At 45.7% G+C, this 20,548-nt stretch overlaps 2 long non-coding RNA genes across 3 annotated transcripts in view; one reads left to right on the forward strand and one right to left on the reverse strand.

The window, feature by feature from the left end:
* Nucleotides 1-16,121, forward strand: part of LOC134935504 (uncharacterized) — a 55,073-nt gene extending 38,952 nt beyond the window's left edge. Inside the window, exon 2 of the long non-coding RNA XR_010180199.1 lies at nucleotides 15,608-16,121. This is a non-coding gene — a long non-coding RNA (uncharacterized LOC134935504). The remainder of the gene's footprint in view (nucleotides 1-15,607) is intronic.
* LOC134935503 (uncharacterized) lies at nucleotides 14,864-18,335 on the reverse strand. 2 transcript variants are annotated; one of them, XR_010180198.1, is made up of 3 exons: nucleotides 18,089-18,335; nucleotides 15,165-15,237; nucleotides 14,864-15,059 (listed from the first exon to the last, which is right to left on the reverse strand). It is a non-coding gene; the product is annotated as an uncharacterized LOC134935503 (long non-coding RNA). The 2 variants fall into 2 exon arrangements; XR_010180197.1 differs by lacking the exon at nucleotides 18,089-18,335 and adding an exon at nucleotides 16,135-16,237.
* Nucleotides 18,336-20,548: the final 2,213 nt, after the last annotated feature.

Raw genomic sequence — 20,548 nt, forward strand, 5'->3', positions numbered from 1 at the left:
AGGACCTGCTGCAATGCGAAGCGGTGCGTACCGCGGCTCTGCGGCCGCTAACCCATTCCCTGTCCCCCCTCCTCCCCCGGAAGCCGCTGTAACCCGGCTCCGGTGGAGTGGTATGGGGAGACAGGGAAAACCGCGGCGCAGCTGCGCGCGTTCCCCCGCGCGCGCCCCCATACTGCTCGCCGCCGTGGCCCCATCCGCCTGTCTAATTCTTTCCTGCCCAGCGTTGCCCTCTAGGAGCAAACGCTGCACCCCCCTGCTCATCCCCCTCCCCCTGCCGGATTCAGGCAGCCGGGGAGTTATTATCTGGGACAGAGGTGCTGGCGGCGCCGCTGCGCGCACCCCGTGCGCGCGTCCCACTTCTGCCCGCCATTGAGCCCCCTGCCGGCGTTTCATACAAAGCCGCCGCGCGAGGCTCCAAGACAGGCCCCGCGCGGCGACCACCCGATCCCCGTCTCGCCCTCTCCCCCCGCCCGGCACTTTCACTCGGCCGCGGCAAGGGGGGAACGATAGGGGCCGGGACTGCACTCACCGCCGAGCGCCCTCTGCCCAAAGCCGCCGCGGACTCTGCCGTTCCCGGAGGCGAGGGCCGATGCCCGTCAACCTCCGGGCGGCCTGCAAGGACCTCCGGCCCCCCACGCCGCCCGCGCCTGGCCGGTACAGCCGGCCCGGATCCCAGCGGCGAGGCCAACCTGGCCCGCCGCATTACGCTCGAGCCCGCGTTCGTGGAGGCCCCGGGGGACGGAGCCCCGTCCCCCAGGCCACCCACCTCATCACCCGGCCCAGCTCGACCGCCAGAACCGCGGTACCGAGCCAGAAGCCGGGCAGAACGCTGAGGGCGGGCGGACATATCAGCAGGGATATGAAAAGGCAGAGGGGAGGATATAACCTACAGAGGGGTACACGCTGTGTAATAAACTTGCACAGTTTCTGTGGTAAAACAAAGTCTGCACTGCAGCACTCACCAACCAGGCAAATCACCACAAGAGAGATCTAAAATGGCCTCACCTCTCTTATATATATCAAACCCTCCCCTTCAAAAAAGGCTGTACTTTCCTCACAGCTAGGTCCACCCCTCACCAGATGTTTAACTCTTTCCTTTCCTATGCAGTCAATTCTCTCTCCAGAAAGGATTTTTGCTTTTATATAGTAGATACACTTAGAGTTTACTTTGATATGTGACTGTCATACTTGGCAACATTTTATAACAAGTTCCAGGGATGCTTGGTGGCTGAGCCCAGTGCATGGTGGAATGTCATGTGCGGATCTGTCTAGGAGGACCTTGGTGCACTACAACTCCCATCAAGTCATGTTTACTGGACTTCATTATAATGTGATGATTTGTTTTTCATTCATGTTAATTACTCATGTTCCATACATTTTCATTTATACCATGTAATGTGCACATAACACAGTGTTTATAGGGCCTAATTCAGACCTGATCGCTCGCTAGCATTTTTTGCAGCGCTGCCATCAGGTCAGAAGTGCACATGCGTATGCACCGCAATGTGCAGGCACATCGCACAGGTACAAAGCGGTTTGTTGCTCTGCGATGGGTTTGTGCAAAGAATCCAATCACATGTGCGATCGCAAGGAGATTGACAGGAAGAAGGCGTTTGTGGGTGTCAACTGACCGTTTTGTAGGAGTGGTTGGAAAAACGCAGGCATTCCCAAGCGTTTGCAGGGCGGGTGTCTGACGTGAATTCCGGTCCCGGTCAGGTTGAAGTGATCGCAGCGGCTGAGTAAGTCCTGGGCTACTCAGAAACTGCACAAAATCTTTTTGTACCACTCGGCTGCACATGCGATCGCACACTTGCACAGCTAAAATACACTCCCCGGTGGGCGGCGACTATGTGAACGGAGGACTGCAAAAGACAGGTAGCGAGTGATCAGGTCTGAATTAGCCCCACAGATCCTCCAGAAACCCCATGGGGCTGTTTTACTGGTCCATGTCAGGTTTGGCCATCCAAGTGTGAGGTCAAATTGATGAATAATCCTGGGCCGCAGCTCCAGAGGCGGGATGGGCCTGCGTGTGGCCAGCTGTACAGTGGAGACATCGGATAACAGCCCATGTCCTCTCATGCTTTACAGTGTTTAGTTGCAAAATTGGTGGTGGTGGTGGGTGTTTGGTAGGCTAAAGCACTGGGGCTCCTTACAAATACTGGAGTCTATTTACTAAGCCTTGGAGAGAGATAAAGTGGATGGAGATAAGTACCAGCCAATCAACTGCTAACTGTCATATTATAGGCTGGGTTTAAAAAAGGACAGGAGCTGATTGGCTGGTACTTTATCTCCATCCACTTTATCTCTCTCCAAGGCTTAGTACATAGACCCCATTGTATGCAGTGGATGTGGGGGTGATGAAATGGGTAAAAAATAGATACTTTTTTGCTGGCGAGCTACAGGACCCAGATATCACACACTTACCAAGTTCTTGGCTGCCAGTTGGGAGGGGTATGGCGCAACCATGTGGGCAGTGCAGGGGCATGACAGCAGAATCGCATCAGCAAGGCACAGTATATAAAGCCACGATTACATCATTGTAAAGCGAGGGAAGGGGCCATGATGATGGGATTCAGCAGGAATAGCGTCATCAGCTCGCCTGGACTTGGTCATTTCACACGGGAAGTGGGCATCAGCGTGTGGAACTGAGGCGTTCCTGAAGATATGCCTACACCTTGGTGCCTGCTATCCTGGAGTCTCCAAGGCATTGTGGGAGAATAGGCAAGTACCATATGCTCTATCATGCGTTGGGATCATGTAACCGACGGTTGGGATACCAGCGGTCAGCATCCTGATGCCGGGATCCTGGCCGCCAGATTGCCGGTGGGGGTACGAGTGCAACAGAGCCCCATGCAGGGCTCGCCAAGGGCGTAGCTACCATAGGTGCAGGGAGTGCAGCTGCTGTGGGGCCCAGAGCTGTGAGGGGCCACCTTTTCTGTCATAGTTACATGTGTTATATACAGGGTGTAGCTACCATAGGTGCAGGGAGTGCAGCTGCTATGGGGCCCAGTGCTGAGATGGGCCACCTTCCCTGTCACAGTTATATGTGTTTATATACAAGGACGTAGCTACCATAAGTGCAGGGAGTGCAGCTGCTATGCAGAGCTGTGAGGGGCCACCTTCCCTGTCATAATTACATGTGTTATACACAAGGGTGTAGCTACCATAGGTGCAGGGAGTGCAGCCTGTATGTAGTGTGTGCTCCCTCCCTGTACTGTGCTGTATGTAGTGTGTGCTCTCCCTCTCCCTGTACTGTGCTGTATGTAATGTGTGCTCCCCCTCCCTGTACTGTGCTGTATGTAGTGTGTGCTCCCCCTCCCTGTACTGCGCTGTATGTAGTGTGTGCTCCCCCTCCCTGTACTGCGCTGTATGTAGTGTGTGCTCCCTCCCTGTACTGTGCTGTATGTAGTGTGTGCTCCATCCCTGTACTGTGCTGTATGTAGTGTATGCTCCCCCTCCCTGTACTGCGCTGTTTGTAGTGTGTGCTCCACTCCCTGTGCTGTGCTGTGTAGTTTGTGCTTCCTCCATGTACTGTACTGTATGTAGTGTGTGCTCCATCCATCCCTGCGCTGTATGTAGTGTGTGCTCCATCCTTGTACTGCGCTGTATGTAGTGTGTGCTCCCTCCCTGTACTGTGCCGAATGTAGTGTGTGCTCCCCCTCCCTGTACTTTGAAACATATAAGGTTAAAAAAAAGGGGTTTGTAGAATTAAAAATCAATAAAATCAGAAGTAGATTAAAGGCATGACTACAGTGTCAGTAGACAGTGAAAGTAGGCATACCAGTCCTTCTATATTCAGACATACAGATGTACATCAGGGAAGGGTATTGTAGCAGCATATGCATAAAGTCGCAGGTAAACATTAGCATAGCGTAAAGCAAAGGAGGCCCCAACTGTGCCTATCTCAGAATCAGGACCTCTGAGGAGTGACTCTGCCCTCTTGACAGGCCCCTCCCACTCAACAGGCTCCTTCCCCATTAGGGCTGCTTCCATAAATTTCCCGGGCTGGTGTTCGATCCCAATCCATCCCTGGTTATGATGCTTTCGTGCAGTGGCGTAACTAGAAATTTTTCTCCCCCAAGCTAAAAAATTCTTCGGCGTCCCCCCCGTCCCCCATAATTGGCACTAGTAAAGGGGGTGTAACTTCTTTGAAATGGGCATGGCTTTGCATAAAGGGGCATGGCATTGCAGAAAAAGACTACCTTATACCCCAGTTTTGCAACCTGCACGCCCAGACGTTAGCCACCACAGGAAAGAAAAATAATCCTGATTCATGTCCCTTACATTATTTGTCATTTTTCCTCCTTATAGTAATGCCCAGTATACATTATGCCACATACTGCAATGGCCCTTAGACATTATGCCACACACAATAATGCACATGACACAATATATGCACACACCGTAATGCCCCCGACACATTATGCCACACACCGTAATGCCTGTGACACATTATGACAGGAATCGCAATGCCCGTTATACATTATGCTACACACTGCAATGCCCCTGATACATTATAGCACATACAATGTCTGTGACACATTATGACACACATCGCAATGTCCGTGATACATTATGCCACACACTGCAATGCCCCTGATACATTATAGCACATACAATGCCTGTGACTCATTATGACACACACTGCAATGACCCTGAGACATTATACCACATACCACAATGCCCGTGACATAGTATACAACACACCGTAATACCTGACACATTATGACACACACCGCAATATCCGTAATACATTATGCCACACACTGCAATGACCCTGAGACATTATACCACATATCACAATGCCCGTGATATAGTATACCATACACCGTAATGCCTGTGGCACATACCGCTATGCCCGTTATACCTTATGCCACACACCGCAATGCCCGTTATACATTATGCCACACTGCAATGCCCGTGAGACATTATACCACATACCACAATGCCCGTGATATAGTATGCCACACACCATAATGCCTGTGACACATTATGACACACACCGCAATGTCCGTGATACATTATGCCACACATCGTAATGCAAATTACACATTAAGTCCTACAGAAAGGCTTCTAATTACTTTTAAATTACCTGCTCGTTGCCAGGGGTTTCATGCTCTTGGTACCATGCACGGTGCCAGGGGTTTTCATGGTCAGGGTGTCATGCTCGTTGCCAGTGGTTTCATGTACTGGGTGTCATGCTCGTTGCCAGGGGTTTCATGCACTGGGTGTCATGCTCATTGCTAGCGGGTAGTGCTTGTTGCTAGGGCTGTGCTCCCAGTGCCACATATGCCCCCAGTGCCAGATATTCCCCCACAGTGCCAGGTACTCACATGCCACAGTGCCAAATATAGCCCCCCATGTGCCAGGTACACACATACCCCCCCAGTGCCACATATGCCTCCAGTGCCAGATATTCCCCCACAGTGCCAGGTACTCACATGCCCCCAGTGCCAAATATACCCCCCCCCCCATGTGCCAGGTACACATATACCCCCCCAGTGCCACATATGCCCCCTCAGTGCCACATATGCTCCCCCTCCCCCGAATATGCTCCACCAGTGCCAGTTAAACCCCCCCCCCCTCCTGTGTTCCTCCTGGGTCTCCGGCGGATCTGTTAAAGGAAGTGCCGGTTCGTGAGCCAATCAGAGCTCACGAACGGCACTTCATTTATTAGACCTGCCGGAGACCCAGGAGGGACACAGGAAAGGCGCGCGCTGTGCCCTCCATGTCCCTCCATCACAGCAGCGGAGGGTTAGTGAGAGGAGACAGCAGATTGACATGCGGATGCTCATCCGCATGTTAATCTGTGCTTAATCAGTGGCGGCGCCCCCGCAGCCCTGCGCCCCAAGCCACCGCGAGGGCTGCAGGGGCAGTAGTTACACCACTGCTTTCGTGTAAAGTTTTCACTTAACTTAAACATCAGTAAATAAGACCACTATTTGACTGAATATATAGAACATAATAAGAGCAGGGCCGTAACTACGTGTGTGCCAAGTGGGCTTGGCACACAGCGCAGTTGCCCTGAGGGCGCAACGGCCAGCAGCATGTAATGAGTCAAATTTACTCATTACATGCCGCCTCTGTGTGCGCCATGCGCGGCTGGAGGGAGAAGAGACCAGCGCCGGGTTCAAGGAGGAGGAGGGAGGGGGAGCAGGGAGCCGCAGCAGCGCTATTTGATTGGTAGTAAGCGCCGCTGCAGCATCCCCCTCTCCTTCTGTATTGGCTGCCCGGCGCTGCTATGGATGCTGGGATGCGGTTCCTTCATCCCAGCATCCATAGCAGCGCCGGGCAGCCAATACAGAAAGAGAGGGAGATGCTGCAGCGACGCTTACTACCAATGAAATAGCGCTGCTGCGGCTCCCTGCTCCCCCTCCCTCCTCCTCCTTCTCATCTCACTGCCTGCACCGAGAGGGAGATGCCAGCACGAGGAGCCTGTCAGCGGGGAGAAGGTAAGTATCTCTCTCTCTCTCTCTCTCTCTCTCAGGGGGACACTGTCTGCCGCAATGTGTAAAAAGGGGTCCTGGCTGCCGCAATGTATAAAAAGGGGGTCTGGCTGCTGCAATGTGTAAAAAGGGGGGGGGGGGGTCCTGGCTGCCGCAATGTGTAAAATGGGGTCCTGGCTGCCGCAATGTATAAAAAGGGGGTCTGGCTGCCGCAATGTGTAAAAAGGGGGGGTCCTGGCTGCCGCAATGTGTAAAATGGGGTCCTGGCTGCCGCAATGTGTAAAAAGGAGGCCTGGCTGCTGCAATGTGTAAAGAGGGGGCCTGACTGCCGCAATGTGTAAAAAGGGGGACTGGCTGCCGTAATGTGTAAAAAGGGGGACTGGCTGCCGCAATGTGTAAAAAGGGGGACTGGCTGCCGTAATGTGTAAAAAGGGGGACGCTGTCTGCTGTAATGTATAAAAGGGGCTCTACCTGGTGTAGTGGCGCTACTGTGCAGCGTAATTTGAATAATGTAGACTACTGTGCACCGTAGTATGAATTGCTATTATTTTGTGGCCACGCCCCTTCCCCGTGAAGCCACACCCCTATAATTTTTTTGCGCGCCGACGGCGCGCACTGCCCCTATCTTACATGGTGTGGGGGGGGGGCGCCACTGTCGTTTCTTGCACACAGCGCTAAAATGCCTAGTTACGGCACTGAATAAGAGTAATTTACTATCACCAAATAGAATGACTGTCTACAAGTATGCAAGATTCTGTCACTGTATGCTGCTAGCTTATGGTTAGAAATGGTGTAATGGGGTCACTGGTGATATGAATATGGGAGAAAGATAGGTACACACCTAAAGATATATCTGTAGATCAACTAATATGCAAATATATCTGTAGATGGTGGTTGTACATACACACTGACCATCCACCACTGCCATCTGCAGATATATGTGTTGTTGAGCACAGCAGCCAATTAATCTTTGCTCTGTACACACTGGCAGATCGTCGTCTTGACACGTGCTAAATATTCATGCAATTTACATAGCGGGATGGCCTTCTAAAGAGCACACAGGTAAAGGAAACATTTTTTTTTTTTCTCTATTATCTTCTGCTGTTGTAACGTCAGCTGTCCAAGTCAGAGAAAAAGAAGACTCTTGGTTAGGGGCACTCTTATAGGCTCCAACGTGGGGGAGACCCATCGGAAGCACATACTTCCTTTAAAAATACCCCTATATGTCTGTGGAGTGGCAACGCAGGGACAGATCTTTTTCGCAAGCACTGTCCCTGCATGAAATTGTTGATACATACATGCAATTTAATCAATAATCAACAATCGCATTACTGTCAGTTTCCCGTACCCAACCCAATATACATAACCATTTGCACTGAGATATTTATATATTAATATTATATCAATATCAACATCACATAGATGTTTCACATAGTAAGTATGTTCATAAAAAAATAATAATAAAGGAATAAACAATTTTCCATTGTACATGATATTAGAGATGAGCGGGTTCGGTTTCTTTGAATCCGAACCCGCACGAACTTCACTTTTTTTTTCACGGGTCCGAGCGACTCGGATCTTCCCGCCTTGCTCGGTTAACCCGAGCGCGCCCGAACGTCATCATGACGCTGTCGGATTCTCGCGAGACTCGGATTCTATATAAGGAGCCGCGCGTCGCCGCCATTTTCACACGTGCATTGAGATTGATAGGGAGAGGACGTGGCTGGCGTCCTCTCCATTAGAATAGATTAGAAGAGAGAGAGAGAGAGAGAGATTGTGCAGACAGAGTTTACCACAGTGACCAGTGCAGTTGTTGTTAAGTTAACTTTTATTTAATATATCCGTTCTCTGCTATATCCGTTCTCTGCCTGAAAAAAACGATACACAGCAGTCACACAGTGTGACTCAGTCTGTGTGCACTCAGCTCAGCCCAGTGTGCTGCACATCAATGTATAAAAGCTTATAATAATTGTGGGGGAGACTGGGGAGCACTGCAGGTTGTTATAGCAGGAGCCAGGAGTACATAATATTATATTAATTTAAAATTAAACAGTGCACACTTTTGCTGCAGGAGTGCCACTGCCAGTGTGACTAGTGGTGACCAGTGCCTGACCACCAGTATAGTAGTATATTGTTGTATACTATCTCTTTATCAACCAGTCTATATTAGCAGCAGACACAGTACAGTGCGGTAGTTCACGGCTGTGGCTACCTCTGTGTCGGCAGTCGGCACTCGGCAGGCAGTCCGTCCATCCATAATTGTATAATTATATACCACCTAACCGTGGTATTTTTTCTTCTTTCTTTATACCGTCGTCATAGTCATACTAGTTGTTACGAGTATACTACTATCTCTTTATCAACCAGTGTACAGTGCGGTAGTTCACGGCTGTGGCTACCTCTGTGTCGGCAGTCGGCAGGCAGTCCGTCCATCCATAATTGTATTATTATAATATATACCACCTAACCGTGGTTTTTTTTTCATTCTTTATACCGTCATAGTGTCATACTAGTTGTTACGAGTATACTACTATCTCTTTATCAACCAGTGTACAGTGCGGTAGTTCACGGCTGTGGCTACCTCTGTGTCGGCAGTCGGCAGGCAGTCCGTCCATCCATAATTGTATTATAATATATACCACCTAACCGTGGTTTTTTTTTCATTCTTTATACCGTCATAGTGTCATACTAGTTGTTACGAGTATACTACTATCTCTTTATCAACCAGTGTACAGTGCGGTAGTTCACGGCTGTGGCTACCTCTGTGTCGGCAGTCGGCAGGCAGTCCGTCCATCCATAATTGTATTATTATAATATATACCACCTAACCGTGGTTTTTTTTTCATTCTTTATACCGTCATAGTGTCATACTAGTTGTTACGAGTATACTACTATCTCTTTATCAACCAGTGTACAGTGCGGTAGTTCACGGCTGTGGCTACCTCTGTGTCGGCAGTCGGCAGGCAGTCCGTCCATCCATAATTGTATTATAATATATACCACCTAACCGTGGTTTTTTTTTCATTCTTTATACCGTCATAGTGTCATACTAGTTGTTACGAGTATACTACTATCTCTTTATCAACCAGTGTACAGTGCGGTAGTTCACGGCTGTGGCTACCTCTGTGTCGGCAGTCGGCAGGCAGTCCGTCCATCCATAATTGTATTATAATATATACCACCTAACCGTGGTTTTTTTTTCATTCTTTATACCGTCATAGTCAGTCATACTAGTTGTTACGAGTATACTACTATCTCTTTATCAACCAGTGTACAGTGCGGTAGTTCACGGCTGTGGCTACCTCTGTGTCGGCAGTCGGCAGGCAGTCCGTCCATCCATAATTGTATTATAATATATACCACCTAACCGTGGTTTTTTTTTCATTCTTTATACCGTCATAGTCAGTCATACTAGTTGTTACGAGTATACTACTATCTCTTTATCAACCAGTGTACAGTGCGGTAGTTCACGGCTGTGGCTACCTCTGTGTCGGCACTCGGCAGGCAGTCCGTCCATCCATAATTGTATTATAATATATACCACCTAACCGTGGTTTTTTTTTCATTCTTTATACCGTCATAGTCAGTCATACTAGTTGTTACGAGTATACTACTATCTCTTTATCAACCAGTGTACAGTGCGGTAGTTCACGGCTGTGGCTACCTCTGTGTCGGCACTCGGCAGCCCGTCCATAATTGTATATACCAGTGACCTAACCGTGGTTTTTTTTTCTTTCTTTATACATACATACTAGTTACGAGTATACTATCTCTTTATCAACCAGTCTATATATTAGCAGCAGACACAGTACAGTGCGGTAGTTCACGGCTGTGGCTACCTCTGTGTCGGCACTCGGCAGCCCGTCCATAATTGTATATACCACCTAACCGTGGTTTTTTTTTCTTTCTTTATACATACATACTAGTTACGAGTATACTATCTCTTTATCAACCAGTCTATATATTAGCAGCAGACACAGTACAGTGCGGTAGTTCACGGCTGTGGCTACCTCTGTGTCGGCACTCGGCAGCCCGTCCATAATTGTATATACCAGTGACCTAACCGTGGTTTTTTTTTCTTTCTTTATACATACATACTAGTTACGAGTATACTATCTCTTTATCAACCAGTCTATATATTAGCAGCAGACACAGTACAGTGCGGTAGTTCACGGCTGTGGCTACCTCTGTGTCGGCACTCGGCAGCCCGTCCATAATTGTATATACCAGTGACCTAACCGTGGTTTTTTTTTCTTTCTTTATACATACATACTAGTTACGAGTATACTATCTCTTTATCAACCAGTCTATATATTAGCAGCAGACACAGTACAGTGCGGTAGTTCACGGCTGTGGCTACCTCTGTGTCGGCACTCGGCAGCCCGTCCATAATTGTATATACCACCTAACCGTGGTTTTTTTTTCTTTCTTTATACATACATACTAGTTACGAGTATACTATCTCTTTATCAACCAGTCTATATATTAGCAGCAGACACAGTACAGTGCGGTAGTTCACGGCTGTGGCTACCTCTGTGTCGGCACTCGGCAGCCCGTCCATAATTGTATACTAGTATCCAATCCATCCATCTCCATTGTTTACCTGAGGTGCCTTTTAGTTGTGCCTATTAAAATATGGAGAACAAAAATGCCACTCCTAGATGGGCCCGGTGTTTGTGTCGGCCACTAGGGTCGCTAATCTTACTCACACAGCTACCTCATTGCGCCTCTTTTTTTCTTTGCGTCATGTGCTGTTTGGGGAGGGTTTTTTGGAAGGGACATCCTGCGTGACACTGCAGTGCCACTCCTAGATGGGCCCGGTGTTTGTGTCGGCCACTAGGGTCGCTTATCTTACTCACACAGCGACCTCGGTGCAAATTTTAGGACTAAAAATAATATTGTGAGGTGTGAGGTATTCAGAATAGACTGAAAATGAGTGTAAATTATGGTTTTTGAGGTTAATAATACTTTGGGATCAAAATGACCCCCAAATTCTATGATTTAAGCTGTTTTTTAGTGTTTTTGGAAAAAAACACCCGAATCCAAAACACACCCGAATCCGACAAAAAAAATTCGGTGAGGTTTTGCCAAAACGCGTTCGAACCCAAAACACGGCCGCGGAACCGAACCCAAAACCAAAACACAAAACCCGAAAAATTTCAGGCGCTCATCTCTACATGATATATGTATCAAGCACCGGAAAGCAAAACTTTACAGAAGTTATGCCTGATAGGCAACGCCATCTATAGATAACATTGCCTTTAGAAGCCTATGGGCTTCTTTACACAGAAATCCCCAGAGAGGGATCCAAAGGACTGGGCGATAGTTGCGGTTGCGCAATAGGAGGACTCCTGGGTCTCGCAAAATTATTCAAGCATTCAGCATTAATAAACACTGGTATGCATGAGATAAAGAGCAGGATATATCACATAGAAATGCAATGCATGATACATACCGTCCTGATCTGCATTGATTGCAGCTGGTAGAAAAGGCAACCAGTCCTACTACTGCCACTTGGGTGGTCTTCAGTATGCCGGCTGTCGGGATACCGGCGCCGGCATACCGAAACTTATTCTCCCTCGTGGGGGTCCACGACCCCCCTGGAGGGAGAATAAAATAGCGTGGCGCGTGTAGCGCGCCACCGTGCCTGCAGCGTGGCGAGCGCAGCGAGCCCGCAAATGGCTCATTTGCGCTTGCCACACTGTCGGTAAGCCGGCGGTCGGGCTCCCGGCGCCGGTATGCTGGTCGCCGGGAGCCCGACTGCCGGCCTACCATACTACACCCCACCTGTTCTCCACTGCTTTCACTGGCTGCCAGCAAGATGGAGCATTTTTTCAAGATTTGCTTATTTGACATTCAAAGCCCTAAATATGCAAGATCCTGGATACATGAAGCAGCTTCTGATTCCCTATACTTCCACTTGCCCACTGATCTGCAGATAACGGACTAGTAACTACAGTATATCGAGTTTCCTTTACTTCATTTGGGGCATGAGCTTTAAGCTTTGCAGTATTTTGGAATAATTGCATACCATAATGAGATATCATGGCGATGGAACCCAAGTCTAAGCACAGAATACATTTATGTTACATATCCACCTTATACACACAGCCTGAAGGTAATTTTAGCCAATATTTTTAATAACTTTGTACATTAAACAAAGTTTGTGTACATACATACACACAATTAATTTATGTTTCAAATACACCTTATACACACAGCCTGAAGGTCATTTAATGCAATGTTTTTAATAATTTTGTGTATTAAAGAAAGTTTGTGTACAATGAGCCATCAGAAAAAAAAAGGTTTCACTATCTCACTCTCACTCAAAAAAATCCGTATTTCAGAATATTTGGATATGGGATACTCAACCTGTAATAACAATACACACTTGAAATTGAATCACAGACATTTTAGCAATTCTAATATGCTTTATATCAAAATGCAATCAACACTAATACATATCTCAATTTACTAACTAACCACAATTCCAATTATGTGTCTAAAATGTTCAGAGCACTGGCGTCACAAGGTGGGTGCGGGGGGTGTGGACCGCACCCGGGTGTCATCTGCCGAGGGGTGACACCAAAGTGCCGGCTCCTGCTCACTTACAGGAGCCGGGTGCTGCACTGTAACATTACCTGCAGCAATCCGGCTCCTGTCACCATGTAGGAGCTGGCACTGCAGACACGTTAGTCTCCAGGGGCAAGCAGCAACTCCCGGACCTCCAGAGTGCCGAAAACGGGGGTCGGGGCCACGCCCCCGTGAAGCCACTCCCCTTCCACGGGTCATCCTGTGAAGCTACGCCCCCTTTGAGCCCACAAACGCACCGGGTTCAGAAGAGGTGAGTGACGTCTCTGGTCCAGACTCCAGAGCACTATAAAAAAGTAGTTTCTCCTAGGGGACTTTAACATTGGCATACCCAGGTTGCATTTGGATCTTTTTGTGCACAGGTTTGGCCCTTACACTGTATGTTGGAGTACTGTTCATTACATAAACAAATTCCCTCTCTTTCTTGCATAATCAAATCTTGCAAATTTACAGACAAGTAGCAATGGTTTGATCTCACCCACTTTCACTTCCTGTCCTGAAAGTGGGTACAGCTTACACTGGCACAACATATTTATGGTCATACATGGCACAGCCACGACTATTAACAATCCATCTTGTGGCATACATTTTTATTTTTAATGAAAATATCAACGTTATGTACTAAGTGAAACCTGCAGAGACAGTGGTAGTGATAACCCATGTACCTGCCAGTTACTTCCCCAACATTTTTGAGGACTGTTTCATGCTTCACCACCATGGGAATCTGACAATGTGCATACGCACAGTGGGGGTAATTCAGACCTGATCGCAGCAGCAAAATTGTTAGCTAATGGGCAAAACCATGGGGGTAATTCCCAGTTGATCACAGCAGGAATTTTTTTAGCAGTTGGGCAAAACCATGTGCACTGCAGGGGAGGCAGATATAACATGTGCAGAGAGAGTTAGATTTGGGTGTGGTGTGTTCAATCTGCAATCTAATTTGCAGTGTAAAAATAAAGCAGCCAGTATTACCCTGCACAGAAATAAAATAATCCACCCAAATCTAACTCTTTCTGCACGTTATATCTGCCCCCCCCCCCCCCCCCCCTGCAGTGCACATGGTTTTTCCCAACTGCTAAGAACTGCTAAAAAATTTCCTGCTGCGATCAACTTGGAATTACCCCCCATGTGCACTGCAGGTGGGGCAGATGTAACATGTGCAGAGAGAGTTAGATTTGGGTGGGGTGTGTTCAAACTGAAATCTAAATTGCAGTGTAAAAATAAGCAGGCAGTATTTACTCTGCACAGAAACAAAATAACCCACCCAAATCTAACTCTCTCTGCAAATGTTATATCTGCCCCCCCACCCCCACCCCCTGCAGTGCACATGCCCAACTGCTAACAAGGTTGCTGTTACGATCAAGTCTGAATTATCCCCAGTGTTAGCTGCTAGAATCAGAGCTGGCACCAGACAAGGGCTATATGAGAGGGTTCTGAGATCTCTCTCCTGCTAATATGCCTCAATAGGCTTAAAGCAGCTCAGAGCATATGGAGATGGTGTAGACTAACGTGGACAAACTCTGAAAAACTTCAGGATCAATCATAGTCCCCGTAGAATTGGGCTATTAATGCATAGCAGGAATACATAAAATTATGTAGAAATTGCAGTTTCAAAATAATTTTATGAGAAAAAAAAGGTTGATAAATAGGCCCCTTAGTCTTTAGTAGCTTGTCTTTAGTATTTATTTACAAATCACAGGAGCTCACACTCAACAGCCTGAATCTTTCTCTCAATCAATGTTTCCTACCCACCACCATGTCCCTCTTCTGAAACCAGATATCATGTATGCATTCCTCTGAGGACATCACTAGAACTGCATAAGATATGTCACTAATCACCTTTTATTATAAATATCGGTTGACTCCATGTTTGATAATCCCTTAATTAAACCTAGATTAAATACATCAGACGTAATCACCACTTTTGTTGTTATTGAGCCTTCTCCTCTTCTCTGTTGGAAAGCATTATTGGCCTTTTCCTCATTGTATGGATTAACCTTCAATGGTGCAATATACACTTCTCTAAAGAGGATCAAAAATCAGTTAAACTTTATACCAACAAATTTATCATATGTGTTTTTTTTATTTTTTTATTAATGAATTTACATTGTTCTCACAAGCTCTTACCTCATGTGCTATTCTCTTCCCTCGTGTATCCCATCATCAATACTTAATGGTACTGGATAGGTGGAATTGCTTCCTATCAGAGGTGATAGAAGATATGACAGTAGATGACAGTAGATCAATTTAAACATGTTTGGATAGACATAAGAATATCCTTACAAAGAACTAAGGATAAATAGGGTTGTAGATACCAAAAGGTAAAAAAAAGGGGAAATAAGATGGGCCAAGTGGTTCTTATCTGCTGTCAAATTCTGTTTCTACATTTCTATCCCCTCCCACCCCCCCACCCCCCACTGCCCACAATGGCACTATATATTTGGGTTAAACAGTGGGAGCCACTTCTGTGGGTATTAGGAAAGCATACAAAATACTGTTATATAGCTAGTATCACGTTTTGCAATGTTTTATACTGTAAGTCTGTATTTTTCTTTTTGTTTTGTTTGTAGTGTTTCTGCTAATGTACTTCTTACTGCACTGCAAAACCCTTGTGAGATATGATGCAATGGAAGGTAGTATGGCTTGCGCCAAGAAATTCTAAAAGGGGATGATTAAGATGTGCAGACAGGAACAGCAGAAGCATTCAACTAAGCTCCTCAGATAGAGGTATAAAAAAGACAATTGGTTCCAGCGCTGTCTTAAATTTCAACTGATGATTGCTTTGGAGGACCTCCAACCAGATATCCCGAGAGTGTATGTAAAATAAGAAGTTGGCAAAAAATAGAGTACACTGTTTCAAAAAATAAGAGTGTTGAAAAAAATTAGGAGGACACTCACACTTTAGAGGCTTAAGTATGACATTGGAAAATGTTGCACTGTTTTCCTGTGGTGGTTGTATGAGCAACATGGAATAGTTGTGTGGTGCTTGGAACATTGGTCTAATTTCAAGGAACAATGAAAATATTGGAAAAGTATATTGTGTGTATTGTCTTTCAAATAAATAAAGTAACACTGAAACAGCAACTATTAATCTCACCATCTGTCAGTTGAGTGAAAGCTTTGGACACTCTTAATCCCTTGTCCTGGGGTAATAGTAATAACAATGAAGTCATTCGGATCTGCTTGTGTTGTAATAAGAGTCCTCTTGCTTTTCAGATGTGCCAAGAAAAGGAAGACAATGGGGTAAATTTACTAAGATGGGAGTTCTATTTAAGATGGGATGTTGCCCATAGCAACCAATCAGATTTTACTTCTCATTTATATAGCACCTTCTAGAAGAAAATACCTGGAATCTGATTGGTTGCTATGGGCAACATCCCATCTTAAATAGAACTCCCATTTTAGTAAATACACCACAATGTCTGCACAGTGCACATTAATGGGTACAAATATCGTTAAATATGTCCAATCATGGTTTAGTATCAAACTTACCCTTTATAGATTAAATCATTTTGAACATTGATTTTGGAACCCATTGTCTGTTGGTTTGCAAAATTATTGGAATTTACAACAATATAATAAATATACTGTAAATAAAAAAAGGAATAAAAATAACCTGCCCATTTACAAGAATAAAATAGGCATAAACATATAAATAAAATTACAGCAGTAAGAAAAACTACAAAAGATATGTGGTAGCTAGTAGGTGGGTAAAAATATAGGTACAGTATAAACAGTCTACAGTTAATACCAAATTCAGCAATGCATTTACTCACAAGCTTACAATCTATAGGGAAACAGGCATAGATACACAAGGATAGATGCTACCTATTGCATAATGGTCCACCAGATAGCTAGGTTCTTAATGGGTTGTATGATGATACCCCACAAAGTTGGCCAAGTGTCAGGAGGATGTGAGACTAAAGAAAGACAAGATATGTGATGTTATGAATACTCTACAGAGGATGTAATTAGATAGGGAAGCACTGAAGGTTATGTGGGTGGGTCTGGAATTTGATAGGCTTGTCTGAAGAGGTGAGTTTTCAGGGAACATTTAAAGGTTTGGAGACTAGAGGCGAGTCTTACTGTGCATGGGAGTGCATTCCACAGAGTGGGTGAAGCCCGGATAAAGTCCTGTAATTTTGAGTGTGAACAAGTAATGCGTGTGGATGAGAGACGTAGATCTTGTGCAGAGCGGAGAGGTCGGGTAGGGAGATATTTTGAGATGAGTGAAGAGATGTATGTTGGTGCAGTTTGGTTAATAGCCTTGTATGTGAGTAAAAGTATTTTATATTTAATACGGTAGAATACCGGTAACCAATGGAGGGACTGACAGAGCGGATCTGCAGACGATGAACGTCTGGCAAGGAAGATTAGCCTCGCAGCTGCATTCAAAATGGATTGTAGTGGTGAGAGCCTATGTTTGGGAAGACCGGTCAGGAGACTATTACAATAATCAATGCGGGAGATAATGAGAGCATGGATTAGAGTTTTTGCTGTGTCTTGTGTAAGATATGGTCGTATTTTGGATATGTTTCTTAGATGTATGTAACATGATCTTGAGACAGATTGAATGTGGGTAGCAAAGGACAGTTCAGAGTCAAGAATGACACCTAGACAGCGAGCTTGTGGGGTAGGGGTGATTGCCGAGTTCTCAACAGTGATAGAGATATCAGGTTGGAAACTACTATTGGCCGGTGGAAATATAATTAATTCTGTTTTGGAAATATTAAGTTTGAGGTGGCGAGATGTCATCCAAGATGAAATGGCAGAAAGGCATTCAGTGACACCATCGTCTACATCAAGCTGGTCATATTATTACCTGTGGCATTAGTACTATAGGGGCAAATTTCTAACTGAAGTACTAACTTTGGTTCCTGATCATCTGTTGACAGCTGGTGAATAAAATGAAGACCTAAAATATTTCATGTTGGTTGTGGTCACACAGCTTACTGTAAAGAAGCTTGTTAGTTATTCAGCCCGAGACAGTGTTAAGGGAAGTTCTTAAAGTAACTAATAAATGGCTGTGCCGATGTGACCATGTAACTTACTTCTAAAGCCATTATATATTCACTGTACTAGAGTCCCATCTGGGCAGCCTGAAGAACTACATATGATTATCTATTATATATTAGTTTTCTTAGCATTCGCGAGAATCAAAAGTCTCCTTTAGACTGCACAAATATCATTAGTTGCCAATGTAATATCCTGCTATATGAGGTATTACGTGTGACACTGTGGTATGCACTATAGAGCATGTACATGTAATTACACTGGCAGATAATTCCCAGCAGCCTCAGTAGCTGCTCTGAAGGTCAGAAACAGGTCACATGACCAGTGACAGTTGGAAGTGAGTAGCGGTTGGTCAGGGCAGAGTGGCACAGGGCCCAGGATATATGAGAGAGGGGGCACTGACTATAAGGAGTGTCCTGAGGTAACCACTGAAAAGAGGGACCCGGGCTGCTGAGGTGATGCTGCCAGTGTCGCGCAGAGCAATCATCATAGCCCTAACAGTGACTGAGTAAGGCGGAGCCGGGCATTCGCATAAGGCAATGGGCCTGTACATCTGTCAACAGCAAGGATCCCAGGGTAACAACTGGAGAGGTAAAGCAGTAACAGTTACACCCTTTGCACTACATCTCAGTGGCAAGACAGCATTTATTAGGGAAAAGTCATACCTAAGAGGAGATATTAGGAATAAAGAGACTCCAAAAATAAAGTACCGGTGTGGCCTTAAACTGTATCCGTGTTTGCAGTGTAAAGAATTGCTGTATAAAACTAAGCAGACGCTTTCAGGGCAGAGCTATCATTCCTAATTAGACTTCTCAGAGAAAGGCGGACTGTGAGGCAGAGTCGGACTCTCCATATAAGGTCATAGGAGGACTTACACAGACAGTTAATACGGGCTGCATGCTGCTGAAGGGGATCTACCAGTTCATTACACAAGACAGTTAGCGCAGGGCTGCACTCTACGGAAGGGGATCTAACAGTTAATCACCCAATATAACATTAAAAACAGCTCATTAGGATATTCACTGACTTTATGTAGCAAGTCAAGCTTATTGTGGCTGAATGAAATATGAATCTGCTGCGACGAGAATTTATGGTTAACCCTCCCAGCACAGTACCACTGTCCTCAAACTAGATAAACTTACCATTGCAGTGGTGCAGAGACTGTAATTAGTAATTATCCTTCAGTGCGGATTTATAGATATTAATAGTTAATTCTTCTGTTACCTCACCTAACTCACAAGTGAAGGAAGTGTTCCATGCGAGGTACGGAAAGCTGAGCTAGATTCAATTAATTTATGTCAGGTCACAGTTAGTACCTTTTGAGTTATAGCAAAGCTTAGCCTGGCAGGATCAATCGCTGTTATCTTCAGAGAGTTGCACACATTTTACCTCAGGATAAACACCTGTTACCAAACACCTCAGTTATTGTCTAGCTCTATTGGAAATTTGCCAGGATTATTTAGCGTTGTGTAGTAAAGAGTTTGACCTCATCTAATCTAACTTAACTTCACAGAGGATTTAAGCAGGATTACCCTTAAAAGCAGACAAAGAGTTTATGCTGGCTGTGTATTACATCTATTTCCATAAAATAACAGACTTCATGTGCATCAACGTGGTGGCCATCTAATAAACTGCGCAGTTCAGACTTTATGGGGAGGTAACATTCATTGGTGTAGTTCTTACAGTACATATATATTTATCTACTGACAGTGCTTGTTAGTGTTTCATATAGTGTTGGTCTTTCATTAATTGCTAATCGCAAGTGTATTCAACTGTTCCTGTTTGATATCTCTAATTGTGATACATAAAACCCAGAAGCATTTCACTTCTCCAGGACAGAAGACACTGAGGCAACTAGTTGCTGTGCAATAAAATATCTTTATTTCTCTAACGTCCTAAGTGGATGCTGGGGACTCCGTCAGGACCATGGGGATAGCGGCTCCGCAGGAGACAGGGCACAAAAATAAAGCTTTAGGATTAGGTGGTGTGTACTGGCTCCTCCCCCTATGACCCTCCTCCAAGCCTCAGTTAGGTTTTTGTGCCCGTCCGAGCAGGGTGCAATCTAGAGATGAGCGCCTGAAATTTTTCGGGTTTTGTGTTTTGGTTTTGGGTTCGGTTCCGCGGCCGTGTTTTGGGTTCGAACGCGTTTTGGCAAAACCTCACCGAATTATTTTTGTCGGATTCGGGTGTGTTTTGGATTCGGGTGTTTTTTTCCAAAAACACTAAAAAACAGCTTAAATCATAGAATTTGGGGGTCATTTTGATCTCAAAGTATTATTAACCTCAAAAACCATAATTTACACTCATTTTCAGTCTATTCTGAATACCTCACACCTCACAATATTATTTTTAGTCCTAAAATTTGCACCGAGGTCGCTGTGTGAGTAAGATAAGCGACCCTAGTGGCCGACACAAACACCGGGCCCATCTAGGAGTGGCACTGCAGTGTCACGCAGGATGTCCCTTCCAAAAAACCCTCCCCAAACAGCACATGACGC

The sequence above is a fragment of the Pseudophryne corroboree genome, chromosome 6 (assembly GCF_028390025.1).
Source record: "Pseudophryne corroboree isolate aPseCor3 chromosome 6, aPseCor3.hap2, whole genome shotgun sequence".
NCBI classification, from domain to species: Eukaryota; Metazoa; Chordata; class Amphibia; order Anura; family Myobatrachidae; genus Pseudophryne; species Pseudophryne corroboree.